Source organism: Ascaphus truei, chromosome 1, assembly GCF_040206685.1.
Source record: "Ascaphus truei isolate aAscTru1 chromosome 1, aAscTru1.hap1, whole genome shotgun sequence".
Lineage (NCBI taxonomy): Eukaryota > Metazoa > Chordata > Amphibia > Anura > Ascaphidae > Ascaphus > Ascaphus truei.
In genome coordinates, this window is record NC_134483.1 from 88932878 (window position 1) to 88954756 (window position 21879).

The 21879-nt window shown below is 39.9% G+C and overlaps 1 protein-coding gene across 1 annotated transcript in view; it reads right to left on the bottom strand.

Annotated features, from left to right (window-relative positions):
- Window positions 1-21879, bottom strand: part of SV2C (synaptic vesicle glycoprotein 2C) — a 298491-nt gene that overhangs the window by 259825 nt on the left and 16787 nt on the right. The gene's annotated exons all lie outside the window — the stretch shown is intronic.

Here is a 21879-nt window from a genome sequence, read left to right on the forward strand (position 1 = left end):
CATGCAGACAGGGAGTTAACCAGACTTTCACATACACACAGAAATGTAAGCGGGGAAAAAACATTTCTTTTTGCAGGTGTGTTTTTACTGATATGCCTGGCTAAGAAATATTTTCACACACTGTTCTTTGTTAGTTTTCAAAAAAACACTATGTGAACGCATTCACAGTCTAGGGATGTTTTTCACAAACGAGATAAAAGAAGGAGAAATGTTTCTCCCACCGTCCCATATCACGAACCACAACTGTTAACCCAATTAGACAAACAAATCCAATTGGCGTTTGAAATAAGGAGTCAAAGTAGTTACTTTTGTTGACCTTGACAAGGAAAAACAGGAGTTTGTTAGCCATTCAGCACATTCATTTTGATGAGCAAATAACACAGACCTGCACACAGCTTTTGTGCTACTCAGACATGGCTGATGAATTCGTTAACAATATTAATCCCCTTTTAGGGTATAAGTACATGATCTGTGAAGCCATCTTGAACAGTCGCGGACAGAAAGCAAGCACACGCCAAATCGATGATTTCATTCGAGCAAAATATCCTTATTACCAAGACCGTAAGCATGCACGGAATTTTAATTCCTCAATAAGATTCACTTTATCAAGTAATGACTTTTTTGAACGTGACCAGGATAAGCTACAACACACCTATGGTTTCTGGAAGATTGCCCCGGAAAAACAATTTATCCTGAAAGACGGCACTTATATTGTCGTGAAAGGCATATTTATTCCTAATGGCAATAGCAATGTATCCGCTACTACTGATCCGTTTGAATCGATACGTGCTGCAATATCTGCAGCCTCCATTCCTGAAACCCACATTGTACAAGAACAAAAGTACTATGATTATGTACCAAGCCTTTCAGCTGAAATTGCATTGGAATGGGAACCGGAAGAAATGAACCTACCTCCCGACCAATTATTTGAAGAAAGCAGTGGCGATTCCTATGAGCGCATCCTGGAGGAGATATGTGCCATACTGGATTCAGCGGTTGGGTTAAGCGTGGATGAAAATGGCTTGCATTTCTGGAGCGACCAGTTGCAGCCAGGCGAAGAGTTAATTCTAGAAGAATGGTAAATATAACAATCGTTATGCGTTGACTCTGCGTTTAAATTTTTTTTTTTTTTGTAACCACCATTTTCACTTTCAATGCGTGGATACAGCGTAACATTGCAGACTGCATAACATGTAGCGATCACAAACAAATTGTTTCCTAATACAATATAGTAGGACCTGAAAGAGTAGTACACATTGCTGACGGAATAAATATACGTACTTTCCTATCCCTTTAAACATATTAGCAACATTTTACCATTACTCTAACACATACCTGTTTTGTTATCATGCAACATCTACAACATTGAAAACCGGGTCCACCACGTATGACGTGGGACCCTTGTCATGGGCCAAGGCGTCCTTAAAAAGGATTAGTGATGTAAGTCCCGCCCCCAAGCGACGTGCGCGCCTCAAAGCCTATTGGCTGTCATGTTTTGTTATAGTAACGGTAACTGCAGTGTGTGATGCGTGCGGCTCAGTGTTTGTAGGCGTACCCTGGGCGTTAGCCGAATGTTAATTGAGTGGGAGGAGTGTTAGCGTGCGTTTCACGCTGGCTTAACATGACGTCACACGTATTGCATTTGCGCATTGTGTTATCGGCCGTGCTTTCTGTTCAAACACGTCTGTTTAAAAAGAATACAGATGTACTCGTTTAGAACGAATGTAGTTTCGTCTTCATTGTATTTGAAATAAAGATGTTATGTTTACTGGTATTTTCAACATGTATTGAACGCACAACGTACGCTTTGTTTTGCGCATGCGCTAACAGTTAGTGGAGCCAAGCGTGAAGTGCGTGCGCACACAAAGATGTGCGCGCACATCTTTCAGTATACAGGCAACGTTCACTTCTTATACATAGTTATGCCTGCTACAAATTTAAAGAAACATTACATACTGATGAACAGTTTTACTTCTAACATATAAGTGAGTGACGTGTGTATCTACACAATCATATAGAGCTGCGTAACGCGTTGTCACGGATGCATATCTAGTAAGGTGCCATCTTTGACCATCATGTGTTTGCTGTATTTCAGAGATGTCGGGGAAGATACAATCGGATCAATGTATGATTTCAGAAGAGTCTACCTTTATATGAGATGATTGTGAGGAGGAGCCACCGACTACTATACTACATATGGAACTAATTTTATATTGCTTGCAGCGCTTATTAACAAACAATTAAAAATGTGATACCCTTATGCCTATATTGCATAAGCACTTAATTAACATAATGATGTTGCAAAAGAGTGCCTCATGAATTTTTATTGAGTGTTCTTTAATGACTACTAACATTTTATGACATGGTGTGTTTTATATATAACAACCATTCCCACTCTGCTAACACATTTGTGTATTCTAATATGTAATGGAACGTATGACTGTCGAAACTATGTAACAATAATAATAATAATATGAGCATGTTCATGTATAGGGCTGCTAGTTGTACGCAGCGATTTACAGACACATGTTTCAGCCTGAGGTCCCTGGCCCGTGGAACGTACAAATGTTTTTTTGCCGCATGAGGCACAGGGAGATAAAGTGACTTGGCCAAGGTCACAAGGAGCCCACACCGGGAATTGAACCAGACTCCCCTGCTTCAAACTATCAGTGCCAGTGTGTGTCTTTACTCAGTGAGCCACTCCTTCTCCCAATGTAAAGGACACTTACAACCAAGTAGCCATTTATTTTTAAAATCTCTTGTTACATGGGTATGTAGATAAAATGGTTTGGGACTGTAGCAAATAATGTTACTGGCCAGATGTTATGGTCCCCTCCAATGCATGATGTTCTGAATATGACATCACCATCATGTTATGAAGTACGTTTCTGTGTATATTTCATTAACCTAACTAACTATAGTTTACTGTGTTTATTAATCGTTTAGAAATACATAGTATAGTCAATATGATGATATAAGCTACCATAATAAAGCTGGTGTTATCATTTGTCGGTGTTATACATGGATCCTACACCAATTGATAGAGACACAAACAGTTGTCTTAAAAAGTCTGTCTATGCTAGTGATGAATGTGCTCCCGTAAGTAAACAAATAAGTACAGTTATCCCCTTTTCTCCAACCACCTCTATATTACATTAATGGAAATTATAAGGAAACATACATAAAATGTGATGAAATGTGAGTAATCATTTTGTAATACAATGCACATGAAACCTCAAGAGTAGCTAAATGCATATACATGATACAGAAAGTACATATATGTAACATTTGTGTTTAAACCAATATGTTGGGTTTTTAGTTCCAATAATTATAGGAAGATTGAGGTAGGCACATCTTATGAGAGATGTCAGCAAATATACATACCATGATCAGTCATACTGGAGATATACCTATAATGCAAAGGAACAATATATAAATTGCAAACATTGACATGCCATCTTCAGTACCGTAAACAACACAGCAAAGTGTGTATTTGGTGTTAAATGTACAACACCATGTATATTTCATGACATTCAAAATGTAAATCAGCCTGGTGTACACATCATATGGATGTACATGTTACACTGCACCAATAACATTGTATGTAAGCATACTAGAAGCATGAATGATTATGGGCATAATATGTGTTTTGTCTTAGCATAAGGAATAACACAATGCTAAAATATTATTGCTTTGTTACCCAAGTTGTATTCACATACACACAACTAAAGTACAATTGAAGAGGGATTATATAACCTGTGCAACAATAACATACCGGTGCCACATCCCTTTGTGCACACAGCAGAGAAAAGAAAGGTGTGCAACCCATATTCATCTGTGTCCTAACAGAAGGTTATATAAAGAAACATTATTGTTAATATAACATAATTAAACTATAAAAGTAGTACTAGGAACATATGAGTTTGTACTTACAAGAAAAAAATGAATTGATGAGATTCTGTCGTGTCTGGCCACCACTGGCTGTTTGTTCATTTTCAGCAGCTACATGGGTGGGATGCTCGTCTACCAAAGCCTCAGCTAGGTCTGACTGTACATTGTGCCTGAGTGCAACATTGTGCAAAATGCAACAGGCAAGGATAATATCAGACACTTTTTGAGGCTTGTATAGAAGAGCCCCACCAGTTCTGTCCAGACACCTAAACCTGGTCTTGAGTAGGCCAAATGTCCTCTCTATAACAGATCTTGTAGATATATGGGCTGCATTGTACCTGTCCTCTGCTTCAGTTTGAGGGTTTAGCACCGGAGTCAAGAGCCACGGCCTAATTCCGTATCCTGAGTCACCTATAATGAATGGAGCACACATAAGCTGACATTAGTGATCAAATTGTACAATGCCAACATTCCTAAATCAACATGTGTTTTGTGTTAGAACATGTAAATATGTACTCACCCAGCAGCCAACCAGGTTCAAAATGTCCCTCTTCGAACGCATGGAAGACTGAAGAGTTCCTCAGGATAGAGGAATCGTGACTGGAACCAGGGAACTTGGGTACCACATGCATTATCCTCATCGTGGCATCACATACCACCTGTACATTGAGTGAATGGTAGTGCTTCCGATTGCGGTACACATGCTCACTCTGACTAGGTGCAATCAAAGCAACATGTGTGCAATCGATTGCACCCAGCACACATGGTATCCCTGCTATATTATAAAAGCCAGTCCTGACTTCCAGCCACTCTGTCGCCTCTGTAGGAAAATGAATATAATTCCTAGCGCGTCTATTGAGTGCATAGAGAAACTGGGTCAAGGCCCGCGAGAATGTAGATTGCGAGACCCCGCCCACTATGCCCACAGTTGTCTGGTATGACGCGGAAGCAAGATAATGTAATGAGCACAGCATTTTAACAAGCCCAGGGACTGCACGACCTCTGGCTGTGAAAAAATCTAAATCCCCCCTTATCTCCTCATAAAGAGCTAAGATTGCTGCTGAACTCAAACGATAGCGACTTACAATCTCCTCCTCACTCATCCCATCTAACAGGGTTCTCTCCCTGTACAGACGCGGACGAGGCACAAGTTGTCTCCTCTGTCTTCTCCTCTGATCTCCTGTCCCTCTACCTGTCCCTCGGCCTGTCCCTCTCCCTGTCCCTGTCGTATCCGCGTCACTGTCACTGTCCCTCGGTGTGTCCCTCCCTTGCCCTATATGATTGTCTTCATCATCAAGCATGTCATAGAAAAGAATGTTCCTCCGTCTCCTAAACATTCGCAACATTTTGAAATGAGTAGCTGTGAATGAGCAGGTAATGTGCGTCCTTTAAATAGGTATGTGATGATGTCAGGTGACATAGTAAAATGCAAGGTGTTACATTAACATAATAAAGTACTTCTGTGGCAAGCTGTGTGCACTTGTTGTTCTAAGTATTTGTTGTGTGTATTCTGCAGGGAATGATGATATTTGGCAATGATGTGACGTGAAGCTTTGTACAAAGATTGCTTGCAAATAAATAGTTGCATGTGCAATGCATGTAACACTTGTGAACGCAAGAGTCAGTCATGTAATGAGACAAAAAGGCTGAGATTGACGTGGGAAAAGTTTTGTGTAACATGTGTAATTATCCATGTTATTGTGACATGTTGGCAACAATGAATAGTCGTGTGCATATGCATGCATTTGTGTAAGGAGGATAGTTGGTATAGAATGAGTTTACAAGGTGTCCCAATGATGAATTACTGTACATGTGTGTATAAGTTAGGTTGAAGTGCTTGTAATGCAACGGTTACAATGTAAACATGCAATGTGATTGAGCGTCCAATAAGTGACGTCATGAAAATAGGGAGGACCCAAAAGTATATGTAAACATGAGAAGACAGATGTACATGAACGTTTAAAGATGCGTGTCACATTACAAGCATTGTGTAATGTAAAGGAAGATGAATATACTGTGTATGAGTGACATGTGTGACATGTGTGACATCATGTAAATAATTGTCGCTGAGTTGAGTAAAATGTGTGATATGATGTGAGGTTCTCCTTTAAGAGTGTAGTATAGTATTTTCCCTTGCCACATCATCACATGATGAGTAATGTGACCCGCAAATGCTGCAAACATGTAAAAGTTGAATGTTATGCAAATAAGACACATCAGCTGTGACACAATGCAGGGAATGCCCCCACACTGTAATGCAAATCCCCCTTGTATTGTGAGCAATGAAACGTAAACAGTACTATACTGTTATACGTCCCCGCTCCATTGACTCCATTGATGTACAGAAGATTTTTTTTTTCTAAGTGCCGTTCCGGCAGCCTTAGCGATCGTTCTCCCGTCCAAAATGCCAACTTTAGTTGGCGGGAGAAATCGGCCATAACATCTCAATTTCGTAGTGCCGATCAGCCCCGATAAGCTGTTTTTTTTTGTTGAATCCAGCCGATTTAAAAAAGTGGCGATCAGTGTCGAAAACAGGCTTATCGGCAGGCGACTGGCCATAACCAAATAATCGGCTCCGAAACCTGGCGATATGAAGCACTTATCGGCGCTTACTGAATCTCAAACCCAATTTTGGCTATAACATGGCCATATTTCCCTTATCAACGCTTACTGCATGAGGCCCTCTGTGTGATAGTGCCACAAAGGGCATCATCGCCGTTTAAGAAAAATCCTAAATTTATCATATCAGCATACTGCAGATAAGCCTTTTACTTGTTTTGTAATTCAACTATATCGAAACCCCTCTCCGCCCACTTTTAGCAAATATTCTCTCTTATCCTTTGCAACACCTGCCAACACCTGTGCTCTCAATCCTATTTATTGTTATCTCATGTCCAACCACCCTTGACCAACTTATTTAGTTCTTTAACTCAGGGGTGAGCAAGTTTCGAGTGGACGAGGACACAGCGCTTACAGAGGCCCCGCGTTCTTCCCCACAACATTCAAATAAAATGTCGGGGGAGAGCACGAGGCCTCTGTAAGCCCCTTACCTTCTGCTTCTGGTGACACATCGCCATGGCAACACATAACTTTGTGTCATCAGAAAACGTTGGAGGAAAGGTATTGGGGGAGGAGGTTGCGCAAGCTGGGGGGGGGAAGCAGGCAGGAGGACGCAGACAAAAATGTTTGCGAACCCTGCTCTAACCCACACAACCTATTACTGTGCCTTTCCCTTCAAACGCAAAGAGAGGGTGGTGACCTTGCTGACAAGCTGACTCCTGTTCCTACTACCATTTAGGGGCCTATGCACTAAGCAGCCACTTATCGCCAAAAAAGCCTACTGCGATTCAGTAAGCCCCGACAAGTCGGTGAGAGCTTATTGGCAATTTTTTTTTGCTGGGAAAAAAAAATCGCAAAACGTGCCGATAAGCCATTTATCGCCACTTATCGGCAGTTTTTCAAACTCGTGCTATTCTAGTAGCCCGATTAGCTTATCGAGGCTAATCGCAGCACTAGAATTGAGATTTCGTTTCAAAATCGTCTCGCCAGGAAAAGTTGGCAAGAAGGTGATGAGAAGCTGCCGATAATCGGCGAGACGGCACTTAGAAAGAAAGATGCATTTTTCCTGCATCGGATTGATGCCGGGAGTCTCCGGGGCTAATACCCATTAATATCAGCACATGAAACCCACGGCATCAATCCCATGCAATAAAAATGAATTGACAGTCAACTTCATTACCTTAGCGGCTAACCGCTAAGGCAATGAAAGGGTTAAGGAACAACAGGAGCTTTATTGGGGGCAGAGAGGGTGAGTGAAGCGGGTACTTGGCCTTTCATTCACCCCCTCTGCCCCCAATAAACATTACAATATGTACTAACCACCAATATACCCCACCCTGTACCCCCACATAAAACAATCATTTATTTTTTTATACACAAGATTGATACCAGAGGCAAGCGGGGGTCCCTGGGTGGTCCCTACGGGTGTCCGTAGACCTTCAGGTGGTCCCCGCAGGTGTCTGGGGATCCTTGGGTGTTTCCTATGGGTGCCTGTGGGCCTCCAGGTGGTCCCTGTGGGTGTCCGGGGGCCCCACTGGGGTCCGTGTGTGGTCTCTGTGGGTGTCTGGGGGTCCCTGGGTTGTCCCACAGGTATCTGGGAGCCCTCGGGTGGTTCCCATGAGTGTATGGGGGTGCTTTGGTGGTTCCCACGGGAGTCTGGGGGACCTCTTGTGGTTCCCACAGGTGTTCCCCGCGGGTGTCCGGGGGATCCTCAGGTGTACCCGTGGGTGTCCGGTGGTCCCTGTGGGTGCCCGGGGGTCCTCGGGTGGTCTCTGCGGGTCCCCGCTGGCCTGCAGGACCAATCCTGTTGCAAAAAAAATTAATTTGGCATACATTTCAATAAATACACCTCCCCCCAACACAAAGTACACTAACGTGCAAAATAACTATTATCCAGATATGGATAATAGCTCATTTGCCCATTATTAAATCAAACATTAGGCAGCCAGCATAAATAAAGTAAATAAACCTTTTGACTTACCCCTGCCATCATGAAGGGCGTCCTCATCAGCATACTGCAGGGCCATGTCCTCTGTTGCCAGAAATAATACAAGAAAAAATACAATCTAATGGCCCCTAACCCCTTAATCACATTAGCGGTTAATAACCGCTATAGTATTTAAGGGGTTAACCCACCCTCCCCCGCTACCCACCCTGGTTCTGCTCCAGAGACCCACTGCTCATCGACAATAGTAATAAAATTGAAATTAAAAAAAAAAACATTTCGGACGAGATTTGTGCAGAGAGAGTCAGCTCTCTCTCTACAGCAGAAAGAACTCACCAGATGAGCGAGTTACAAATGTTTCTATCACAGGAATTCAGGGCTTTCTGCATACCGTGATAGCAACACTGTCAAAAATGGATATTTAAAAACCATGGCGATTGTTTTTATCAGAGCTTAGTGCATAGGCCCCTTAGTCTTTAGTAGGTAAAATATGTAGTAGCCATATCAGTCATGAAGAAGAACACATGAAAAAGAGACCTGTCAGGTTTTGAAAACAGTGCATACTATAATTTCACCAGTATATTACTAACATATTGGTCCACTAAATATATCAAAACCTACACCAAATCCCAACTTCTCAAACTCACCCAATGGCTTGTGTTCTCTCAAATGCTTCCAGTTTGGAAATCCTATGTCCTTCCTTTATTTGCTCCTAAACAGGCTTCTGTGCTGCTCACAATCTAATGAGCAAAAAGGAGGGGATAAGGGAGTGATCGACTAAACCATACTAATTGTGTAGAAAATGTTAATAATAATAAATCCAATTGATAATGAAAAGTAGGTGCAACTGTGAACTGAAGTGAATCAGAGAAAGTGGGGGGTATAGTGGCCTGTACTCCAAAGAAAATTCACTCAAATGCACACTACCTAAATTTAAAATGTAACCTTTAATATCAAGTACTTAAAACATATATTACCAAAGTGAAAATGTGATGGCGTTTAAAAATAAATTAAATAAAGTAACTCGTGCAGACAGGCAGTCTCTAATGTGTAAATGCTCCAGTATATCATTAAAACTGGAGAATAGGAGGCTGCTAGGGTGCACACAGCCGGAGTGAGCAAACACGCCCACCACTTTACTGATGTATATAAAAATAGGGTAGTGGCTAGGCAAGGATTTCTGGAGTAGGTCAAGACCTGATTAGGAGGCCATACTGCCAGTATTAAGTTATAATCAATGATATTAATAGCCCCTACGATATTCACTATTTATTAGGCTAATCAGTGAAGTGGTGGGCTTGTTTGCTCACTCCGGCTGTGTGCACCCTAGCAGCCTCCTATTCTCCAGTTTTAATGATATACTGGAGCATTTAAACATTAGAGACTGCCTGTCTGCACGAGTTACTTTATTTAATTTATTTTTAAACGCCATCACATTTTCACTTTGGTAATATATGTTTTAAGTACTTGATATTAAAGGTTACATTTTAAATTTAGGTAGTGTGCATTTGAGTGAATTTTCTTTGGAGTACAGGCCACTGTACCCCCCACTTTCTCTGCTCACAATCTGACTGAAAGTAACCTTACCGCCAAGACAACCAATGCCTTCCATGTTGCTCACATGTCCTGCTTTACCCCCTTAATTTTAACAATATAGTTTCCTTGTGTCCTTTACATTGATTTAATTTCCTGGTTTCCATGACGAAGATCTATCCTTGCTCTTCTCTTAATTGTCTCATTGTTTGTTCATTCCTTAGTCTCTTATCATGTCTCTGATTCCTCTTTTCAATGTCCTCTGTGCTGAAATAATCTCTCAATGAGCTCCCAAACGTGTAGCATTTTACTATCCCATCTATGTTCTACCCCTTATTTTATTTTCTCCTGTGTACGCACCTGTTCTCAATCATTTTCTTTCTTCTTAACTTTTTTTTTAACCACAATTTTCCTATTATTTCAGATACTTCTATTTCTTAAGTTGAGTATTATCTATATATTTGTTGTCATATTGGATGCTGCTTTGGGAATTGTTGTCTTTTGTTGTACACATTTGGTCACACCCAATAGCATTCATTTTGACACAAATATATAAGATATAATGTAGTGGGTGTTTTGGGGTTAGAGCTTGCAGGGATTGTGTATACTTTCATTTCTTAACCAGAATGTCTTGTTTTATTATTAGCACCTATCTCTCATATACCTTATATGGGAGTTTTACAAATGTGCTTCTACAAAAAGTAGAAGGAAAGAATCCAGGCACACGGTATTGCAAAAAAGTTTATTTAATGGCAATACCAAAGTTTCGACTGTCACGGGAGACCAGTACTTTTAACACCGAAACCTTCTGGGTTCACTATCACTAAGTACAGGACAAAGTAATTTAACAAACTGAGTTTATTCTGGGTAAATCAGCAATTTCACAATATAACATACACTTACCACACTGGGGACCTGGGGGGAAGTCTCTAGTCTTACTTGATGCAGGGACATGCTTCAAATGGGTTTACCCTGCCTGCTTCTCTGCTTCAGGATATGAGTACTGAACACACAGCAGCAACTCTGACATGTATCTCCAGCTGGTCACAGTCAAACTCCACACTCCTTCCCAGAGTGTCTCTCAGATGGACGAGTGCTCTGATCAGCAGTGTCCCTTATATATCCCTTGGTGGCTATCCTTTAACATTGAGCAAGGGCAGCCAGCCAGCCAAGAGAAACAGTGCCTGGGGCTCAGTCCTGGTAACTGATTCTATCAACTTGTCCCCTACCTTTGTCCTGATCATATATTTTCTATGGAACAGCTCAGCTAAATGGATAACAGAAACTCCCTCCATATAAATGATAGGAACAGGCACATAACAGAATTTGCATTTGCAGGGCTGACATGTTAATTTCATCAACACAGTACCAAGTATCTAAGCTGGGGGGCATTGCTAACACAGAAATAAATACAGACATAAGGTATTTATGAAAAAGACAGGAATTAGAATTACACACAGATAGCCCACATTCCTTGTACTTCCCCAGACATTACATACATTGGGCTGAAATATACATTACGTAACCAGCCAAGTTACATGTTTTTTTAGGGGTAACTTGCTGGGATTTCTCTTTATTAGGTCAGCCAGCTACCCCTACCGTCACATCGACCACATAAGCAGTTTTTGCCAAGGTGAGGACAAAAGACTGCTTATGTGGTCGAAACGTTGGTATTCGCATTAAATCAACTTTTTTGCAAGACCGTGTGCCTGGATGCTTTCCCTTTACTTCGTGATCTTTCTGGGGTAGTACAGGATCTTCCCCATCTCCAAGAGCACTGAAATGGATTCATATTGCTGCAATTACAGGGTGCCTGTGATCCTCTCTGCGTTCTCCTACTGACCAATACCATAGTGTTTTTCAAGTTCTCCTCACCCCTCGTTCTACAAAAACCTGTATTTGTTTTACATTTTACCATCACTATTGGAGGCTTTTTGAAATTTTGTCTTCTGAAAATTTTGTAAGCCTAAACAAAAGTGTTTCTGCAATTTTTCACACAAAAAACAACTACCACAATCTAATCTACATGTCAATTATATATTATCTTTTAAATACCCGCATGTGTCATTAATGCGGTTTCAGATATTTTGGTGCTTTTGTTGAACACAATATATTTAACTGTTATTAACCCCTTTGCAGGCAATGTTAAACTGAATTTTACAGTCATGTGTTTTTTAAGTATTTATAGTCACTGTATGGAGAGACAAGCCTTTTTTATTTTTTATTCGGAGAAGAAACAATGTATTATTCAACAAGGTTGATGTGAGTTTAGAGACTGTATTTGCACATCATTTAGAAAGTGGTTGAATCTATGTTAACTGCTGCCTTTTATTACTAGCCCGTAATTTCTTTGCCAAACCAGTGATTCTGAAACCTCTCGTTAGGGACCACCACCCACATAAAGTTTTGAGAATAACTAGTAAGTTTGGATATAAGTTTGGATATAAGTTTGGATATAAATAGATTGTTGAGGGGTTGGCTGAGAAACTTTGCCTGGCTCAGGTCCCTGAGGAGACGTTCCAAATAATAATACGTATCTTTATTTTTCACTTGATCATGGGTTTAAGTGTAAGCCTTGCGGTTATGGTAATGATGAACTAACTGAGAGCAGGGTATTACTTGACATCTTTATCTTTTAGACTTTTGAACAGTGAAATGTGGGGTCATTCACTAAGCTGTTTTAGGTTGGAGCCTAAATATTTGTTTATAGTTTTACATGAATGTCATCCAGCATGTGTATGTATTGAGCACAATATGATGATTAAACTCTGGATCTATGATGATTAGAGAGTGCAATTTGGGCTGAGATTTTTACTGAATAGATATTTATGTTACCTTAATGGTTTTTCCTGTATTAGAACCAGGAGAATACAAATATTTCCCAGCTGATTAGGTAACAACGCATCACAGCTCTGCAGAGAAGGTGATAAGAGAAGTCACTTTGATTTATAGGTCTGCTTGACCCAATGTTTCCAAACATGGATCTGCTCTAATGAAATGACTTTGTAACAAGATGACTTCACTCCGTAAAATTAAATTCCTCCAGCCAGACACAACCAGATGTAAAATAATGGTGATTCTAACTGATTGTGAAGTCAGTTTGATACATGAAAAAACAGGAAAAAGTAATGTATTATGTTCAGAAAAAGGTTTGACTTGTTCTTACAAACCTGAACAAAAAGCATGTTTTGTGCATTAAAATAATGCTAATTAGCCTCTTCCCTAGTAAGTAATATAAATGATGCATATGTATTTAATACACAGAACATTTGGCCTATGCATACAGAATTGTTTTAAATGAGTGCATTGCATCAAAATCAATTGCTCACCTAAAATCATTGATGGCATAGATTGGTATTATTCATGTTCTTACATTTGGTGCATGTTTTCTTATTCATTGTATGGTGTGCGTCATTTTCATACATATTAATGCATTAAGAATTGTTTGCGTTTACTTGTATTTGTCTTTGACTGTCAAGTTCGATGCATTCATGGTGCAAAATGGTGCATACTGGGAGTTTACATATCATTTACACGTGTGCCACAGACAATATCCAATCTCTGCCTCTAACTTCACCCCATTATGGAAAAAGAAGTTGACACACACACAGCGCCACATATATAAAAAATGAATTCAACTGACATGCGCCAACTTGCTATCTTCTTCGGGTCTGTTTTACGAAAAAAAATGATTTATAATGACACTTTTTACATAGCCCCCACTGACTTTATATATAAATTATAGTAAATGAAAACATAAAGGGTGGAATTTAATTAGTATATGAAAAATGGTCGTCTCGTTTTGATTGCATAATATAGTCATATTAATGCTGACGAATCCAAGGAGTTGATCATTAAAAGGCTAATGTCAGTTCAGCTGAACACTGTTACTTATGCATGATAGGACATGGATTTTTCACTTCCCTTTAATTAATGGATTTTATTTTTTTTCCACTGGATTGTGAATTTGTACTTTTCAGTAAAATTACAGAAAGTATTAAATGGCAGAGTAAAATGTCAAATGAATATATACTGTCTTATAATAGCAATAATTACATTATGAACCCAAATGGACTAACAGGCAACCCTGATCGCTAGTTACAGTACTACATGTACTGTATTTGGTACTTTAGCTGTATATGAATATGAGCCAGAGCTTAGCAGATTAGCAGTAACTTCAGTATCCTTCATCTTACATGAGGAGTGGCAGAGAAGGAAGGATGCCATTTTTTATCTGTATGACAAAAAGTTAGGCCTCGGATCAATCACTAAGAGATGTCTGATACCCTGCAATGATTAACCACTTCAGTGTCAAAGGCTCCTGCCCCTCTGTGGCCATGGCACCTCTAGCACTAGTGATCACTTGATCACTGACCTGATGGCTCATGCGATAACTTCTTCTGTGTTAACGAAAGAGGAGGGTCTTCCCCTTCCTTTTAGAAGGGAGTGCTCCTCTAGAGGCACACGCCTCTAGAAAATGGACAAAACCCGATGACGTACAGTGGAATTCATAAGGGCGTCCATTGTTCCACTGAAGTGGTTAGCATCCTAACTATGTTAATAATCAAGGACCAAATAAAGAACACATACCGTAGCCTAACACATAATTGGCAAATGCTGCAATAGAGTTGTTATCCGCCTACACTCCAATTATCTCTTGTTTATCCGTGGCTGGAGCACGCAACACAATCCTATCTGCAGCAAGGAGCAGGTTCTTCCTTTCCACGTGGAGTTACGGTGCCGCCCCCTGAGGTTGTAAGGAGCGCCAGTACACAGGACACGTCGGAGCCCTTCCCAGAATCAGCTGTTCAGTTTCTACAGTGACGTCACGCATGAGCGCAGCATCCACAGAGCTGGGATCGGCAAAGAAACAGAACGAGCAGTGAAGACACCAGGTCGGGTAAGGGCAGCAGGGTTTAGTACTACTGTGAGTTCAGGAGAGGGGTATCACGGCTCCTTATCCTGTCTCTAACTATTCCCTGCACACTAGCCCCCCACCCAGGTTATTAGTCTTTTTCCCGTTCCACTTTCATACCTTTAGCTCTGATTTATTATCTACAGCAGGATTGTTATCTTTCATTGACATACATGTCAGAGGTTGCATAAACACCATCACAGTCATATATACACTGGTTTTGAGCACCGGACATCATGGGGTTCATTCCCCTTACTCTATAACTATTAGTGGAAAGATAAAATAAATATAAATATGTAATACCTCCATGGCCTACGCTCTCCCCCTAAGGAATGTCCAAAAGGCTTCCAGCTTGGCACAGCGACCAATCACATACCTCTCTGCAAAGCAAAGGCCAATCACCAGCCTCATGCAGAGAAACCGACCAATCATCCGCCATGCAGAGAGGAAATAACCAATCAGAAGCGGAGCAGTTAAAAACAGGAGAGAAAAAAAAAACCAAAATAATAAATAACCCACAAGTGTACACCCCAGGGTCCCCTTAGTATGCATGCAAAGTTTCAGTTCTTTAAATGTCTTGGTCTTGGAGCTATGGCTATGACAGACAGACAGACAGACAGATACATTATTATAGATTGTGGTGTAGCCTGTGCCCGTTTAGAAGTAGAGACTTTAATATATATATATATATATATATATATATATATATATATATATATATATATATATACACAAATAACTTGTCACAGCAGCTGGCACACACATACACTATACACAAAGAACTCCTGATGCTAGTCCCATAAACAATAATAAAGATGATGTTACCAGATGGTGGTCCAGTAAGGAGAGACAGCACATAAGGGATATACTTCAAAGTGATGTATTGAACACTCAAAAACCAATGTTTCGGTTCCTGCAAACGTTCCTCAGTGTTCAATACATCACGTTGAAGTATATCCCGTGTGTGCTGTCTCTCCTTACTGGACCACCATCTGGTAACATTATCTTTATATATATATATATATATATATATATATATATATATATATATATATATATATATATATATATATATACCACCACTATTAAGGTTATGGTGGGTGAAAAAAGTGACTAAAACCCTCCACAGTAAAGCATAAAGCAACTGTAAATATTCCTGTATATTCATTTGCATGTCTTAGACAGGTCTGCAGTGAAAGACAGGGTTGCAGACCTGTCTAAGACATGCAAATGAATATACAGGAATATTTACAGTTGCTATATATATATATATATATATATATATATATATATATATATATATATATATAAATATATATATATATATATATATACACATACATACATACATATATATATATATATATATAGTGCCGTCTCAGTCCCAGCGTCGGATCTTTTGTCCAGATCAAAGGCAGGAAACACTGTTTTGCATTTGCATGTCTTAGACAGGTCTGCAGTGAAAGACAGGGTTGCAGACCTGTCTAAGACATGCAAATGAATATACAGGAATATTTACAGTTGCTATATATATAAAAAAAATAAAAAAAAAAAATATATATATATATATACATACATACATACATATACATATATATATAGTGACGTCTCAGTCCCAGCGTCGGATCTTTTGTCCAGATCAAAGGCAGGAAACACTGTACTTTCTAAGCAGGGATTTATTTACAGGGTACAAAGCAGGTACAGGGTTAACTCATAACACAAAACAGAAACAAAAGACCTAACTCCTTCCAGGAGTACTGACTAATACTGCTTAGTCCCTAACTAATCGTGGGAGAACTAAACTCTTTCCCCACTTTACCCAGTGTACCTGCAGCAGGTCCCCTTTCAGTCTCTCACAGGGCTGTCTATGTGTGCTTTCAGATCAGTATAGCAGCAGCGTCTCTCACCCTCTCTGTATAACTCTCAACAGTGTGTGTCTGGCAGCATGAGGGGGGGGGGGGAATCTCTGTATCACTTCTTGACTATACAGGCTAGGCTAATTAGCTCATTAACTCACAGCTGAACAGACCTTTCCAGAATGATTAACTCTATGAGAGCTGTAAAGTCCCACAACTGCCCCATTTAGCCCTTAGAGGGCAGTGACGGCATCACAAAATATATATATATAATATATATATATATATATATAATATATATATATATATATATATAATATATATATATATATATATATATATATATATATATATATATATATATATATGATACCCATAATTGTAACCTGCTGGTAGAACATTTGCCAATTTGGGAGACGAAAATTATTTCATGCCCTGCGGCACTGATCCCTGCCGTCTACAGTAGTCTCGATGGGAGATGGTCATTAGACAGTGTGGCACTGTTCAGAGGTACAGTATGGTGTGAAGAAGGCAGTACAGGGTGCAGGTGCATTGTGTGGTGAGCGACAACTGTTTTGCTTCAGGCTTCCAAAAACCCTAGAGCCGCCCCTGGTATAGTATATGTAGTGAGCTCCATGGGACAAAGTCCTCCTTCCCTTTTTGTCAGTATTCTTACACGTGTCAATATTTTGCATGGTTTATTGTTTCTCTCGCCCCCTCTTACATTATAATAATACTATCCAAATAAGCCCAACCCTATTCACACATTGTATATGCAATAACTGCATGTGACATAGGCCTCCACAATATTGTTCATGCACTAGGTTATTAGTAAAAACATTACATGTATAAAGAAAAAATAAAGATCATTCCATTCCTACTGCTTGTGATCATAAACAGCACTTTTCGGGTAGGAAAACATATATAATGCATAATTTACAAACAGTAAACACTATCTTTGGTTTAGGTTCCATCCAGAATCCTCCACAGCAAATGCTGACTGCGGCTGAGATAAAGCAGTTTCCTTTAGATCTTCACAGCCAGGGAGACAACTATACAATCCTCTGAATGCATTTTCTTAGTGGCCTCTATTCAATATGCTATGACTCAGACTTCTCTTTCATCAGGAAGATTGGAGTACTATTCTTTTTAAGGAGGCTACAATCTTACTCAGCAAGAGGAGGGAGTCACCCCAGGATATTGAACAGAGAAGGTATTACTGAGATGAGAAATCTCATGCCAGTTATTTTTAAGTAACCTAAAGCCTTCTAATTATATTTGTGTAGTAATGGTTTTACTGTTATTAGACAATGCATGTTACAGATGTGCAGATACACATTGGCAAATTATGTATTTTGATGCAGTTTTTACATGGGGGGGAGGGGGAGTGCTAGCAGTAAGAGTAAGAAAGTAGTTAAGCTTAGTAGTGTATAAATAAACTAGAGTAATAGTAGTTACAGTACATTCCACTAGTATTCAAAATTAATCATTTAAACATTTAAATTGCACATCATTACATGGTACAAAAGCTTTGATTTTAAATGTTGTTATATGGGAGCTTCTGCGACGCATAATGATAGCAGCAACGGAACAACAGTGATTTTATCTTATCAATGATATATTCTTGCTTCATAGGATGCTGCCAATAATTGGACCTGTCTTTTGCTGCATGCATGGGGACCTAGCTACTGTATGTGGAAGATCACATCACACTAATTCTAAAGACAGCAGCTGGTGTATCTGGGGTGGCAACCCTTTATTGTAGGACAAATATGTATAGTCCTCAGGGATGATTATGTCAAGTTATAGGCTAACAGTTCCCAGTGTGCTGGGAATCCAATCACTTAATGAAATTCAGATAATCTGCTTTCACTTACTGATGTGTTTCCCAGCAGTGCCCTGTGTGACAATTTATCCTGTAGTTTTGGACAGCATTACATGTGAACACCAACAGAATTCATTGCACTTTTATGATACTTTGGAACATTACAATCCTCAAGTAAATGTTGTATATTACCTGGCAAGAGCATTTTATGTCCTTCAGATATTTTTAACCTTTTCTTCTTCGCCCCCAACCTTGTTTCAGTGCTGAGCTATAAAGCTATAGTGCAAAGTACAATATTATTATTTCATTTCTCTATTGAGTTGAACAAGTTTGTGGCACTGTACAATATAAATTTTGATACAGATACGGTAACATAAAGAATTGGTAGTAACAAATGGAAGAAATCCTTACAGTCTAATTATACAATGAATACAAAATAACCAATACAATCTAATTGATCTAATTGAATCTTGCAAATTGTAACTTTTTTTTAGCTTTCTATGAGCCCTGTTAATCCTTGTGAACACTTGGGAATCTAATGACTAAGAGTTGCAAATGGCTTTTTTTTAATGCAAAGTTTGTGCATGTAAATCTTATTTTAAATTGTTCTTGTGATGTAGTAACCTAACATTTCTCCATCTGTGCCATCAGCATCAACAAATTTGTTTTTAATAAAAATGTTGCCACAGAAAATTTGTCAGCGTTAGACATACATATGCTAATGGCACTGTATTTACTCAAAAATAAATGTATCTGCGTGCCAAAAAAAAGTAGAAAGTGCATCAAAATTGCCTGCCAGCTTCAACTTGACATACACCCTAAAAAATGTTGTTAATATTGTTGGCCCAGAATTAAGTTGCTACATAGTATCACACAGTATCAACCACAAATAATTTCTGGGGCAGCATGGATAAAATAACAACATTTATTATTTTCACAGCATGGCTATTTTAAATACTATTACACTAATATTACTAAGATTAATTATAAATCAAAAATAAATATCATTCTGTTTTAATTTAAATGTTACCAATCAGGTATTCCGCATGAAACAATGTGTCAATATTCAGTTCAAACAATGAGCTACAGATGTAGCAAGGCTTACCGTCTTCGGTGCCGCAGCTGCTCGCGGTCACGACACCGAAAGATGAACGCTGTAGGGTGTCTCATTGAGAAGCATCGGGCGATCGAGGCAGACACTGTCCCCAGTGCAGCAGACTTTTTCTTGTTCATTTGTGGCGCTGGGGACAGTAAGGCTACACTTATAGTAACGGTGACGGCGATGGTAGCTGGAAAATCAAATAGAGATGACTTCCAGCAATCGCGACCAATCCGTTGCTCCGTCGCATCGCGCTTACTATAAGTGCACGCAACGGCGGCAATGCATTTGTTTTGCTGCGACATCGCCGTCGCCGGCACTATAAGCGCAGCCTTAGTCTTACTGCATCTGTATGAAGCCAAGGTAATTAGAAGAGGTAGTCAGGCGGTGCACAGCTGCCGTCTGGATATGAATAGGAAGTCCACACGCTTTAAATAATAAAGGTTGTATTTAATGAGTGCATACACAAAAGAGGTATACTACTACAAAGAACCTCTTGACGCGTTTCGTCCCGCTGGAGGTCGAAACAGCTGTCTGTGGGTGGGTTTTCTGGGTATGCACTTAAACCTGGCTGTGCTCAAAGCTGTGACCATGCAGCAAGCTTAAGCCTATAGGGAACCATGTTAAAAATGGTTTTTGAAGCAAAAAGTGGCACTGTGTGCTCATTTGCATGTCATTTCCCAGAATCCCTTGCTGCAGTGGAAGTGCTGTGTGCTGGGTGATAATGGTGAAAGGCGGGGTTGCAGACCTGCCTTAGACATGCAGATGAGCATACAGTTGTATTTACATATATACATCGCACATATAAAAGCATTTCGTTAGCCACAGAACGGTATCATCTATTTATTTTATTATATATATATAACATATATATATATATAGTTACAGTATTTGAAATCATGGTGTAAAAGTAAAAGTGGATAGGGTGTCATGTGTCTATACTTGCGATGTTCCCAGTATGACAATTACTGGTCTAAGGGGTAGATACTTTGAAGGTCAAAAAATGTTAAGGTTACCTTATCTCATTTAAACGTACCCATATCCATAGCGCATATCTCCAAGGCTGCTTAACGCTTCAGGAGTATTGCATGCACATTCAAGCCTCCTGAGGAAGTGAGAGGAGCTCTCATGAAATGCTTAGAGTGTGAGCAAAGGAGTCAGAATCAGAATGAGCTGAGATAGAATCAGCTGAGCAGTGCAGAGACGTGGAAGATAGCAGGGTTGAGGAGGTGATGTCATCAACCCAGACTCCGGATACCGGACAGAGGGCATTCTCCGATGCTAACACGCCAGAGAACACCCCCCCCCATGAAGGAGGACACTCATCCTATGAATGACTACTTTACTGACTCTCCTATACTATTAGGTTGCAATATCTAAACACCACTTCTATGAGAACATCCACTGATTTAAATTGTAAGTGTGCATTTTTTTAACCAATATTTATTTTACTTAGAAAATTACCTTATTATGCCATAGAGGCATTTCTTGCACTCTTTCCCTACAGAATATTTACAATGTACGCCTGGTGTGGTTGGGAACAAGGTGTAGGGCAATGTGTCCATGCTCTCTTGCATTGTCCATGTCAGGACACTAACAGATCCCGTAAACTGGGCAATGCTAGCAGATACAGCTGGGGTGTGCTAATGTTCCCTAATAACGTTTCAAAGGGAGAAAGTTGCCCGTGTGTGACGAACCGCGTCAGGGACATCACTACGCTACGACACTGCGTCATCACGCAAGTGCGCGATCAGGTCGGATCGAGCACGGAGTAGATTGCAGACCTTGTGATATCCAGGATCCTTTGGAGGCTTATTGCGGATCTCCCGTGAGTACGTCAAGGGGTCGTTTCCTGTCATTCAGCAGTCAATCATCTCCTGTATCTACGGAGCAAGATCTCTACTGTGGACAACACATTTGGACTGCTGTGGACATACTGGATTGGCGGTGATATTGATTTTCACAAATGCCTACATTTTATTGACTCTTGTGAGTGCGATTCCTCCCCCCCCCCCACCCTTTCCTCCTTGCCTTACCTTTCCAATAAATGTTCTTTTTATGCTATGGAGCGTGCGCCCTCTCTTCTTTTTTCCCTCTGGGTCCAAACTGGATGTGGTTCATCCTATTGAGAGCAGCCTTGAAAAATCCCTTCAACTGGAAACAACTATGAAATACTTTTCTGGACTTTATCTTAAGGATTGGTTCTATACATTTTCCTTTTTTCTTTTATTTAGTATTGTATTAGTTATTTGTGTA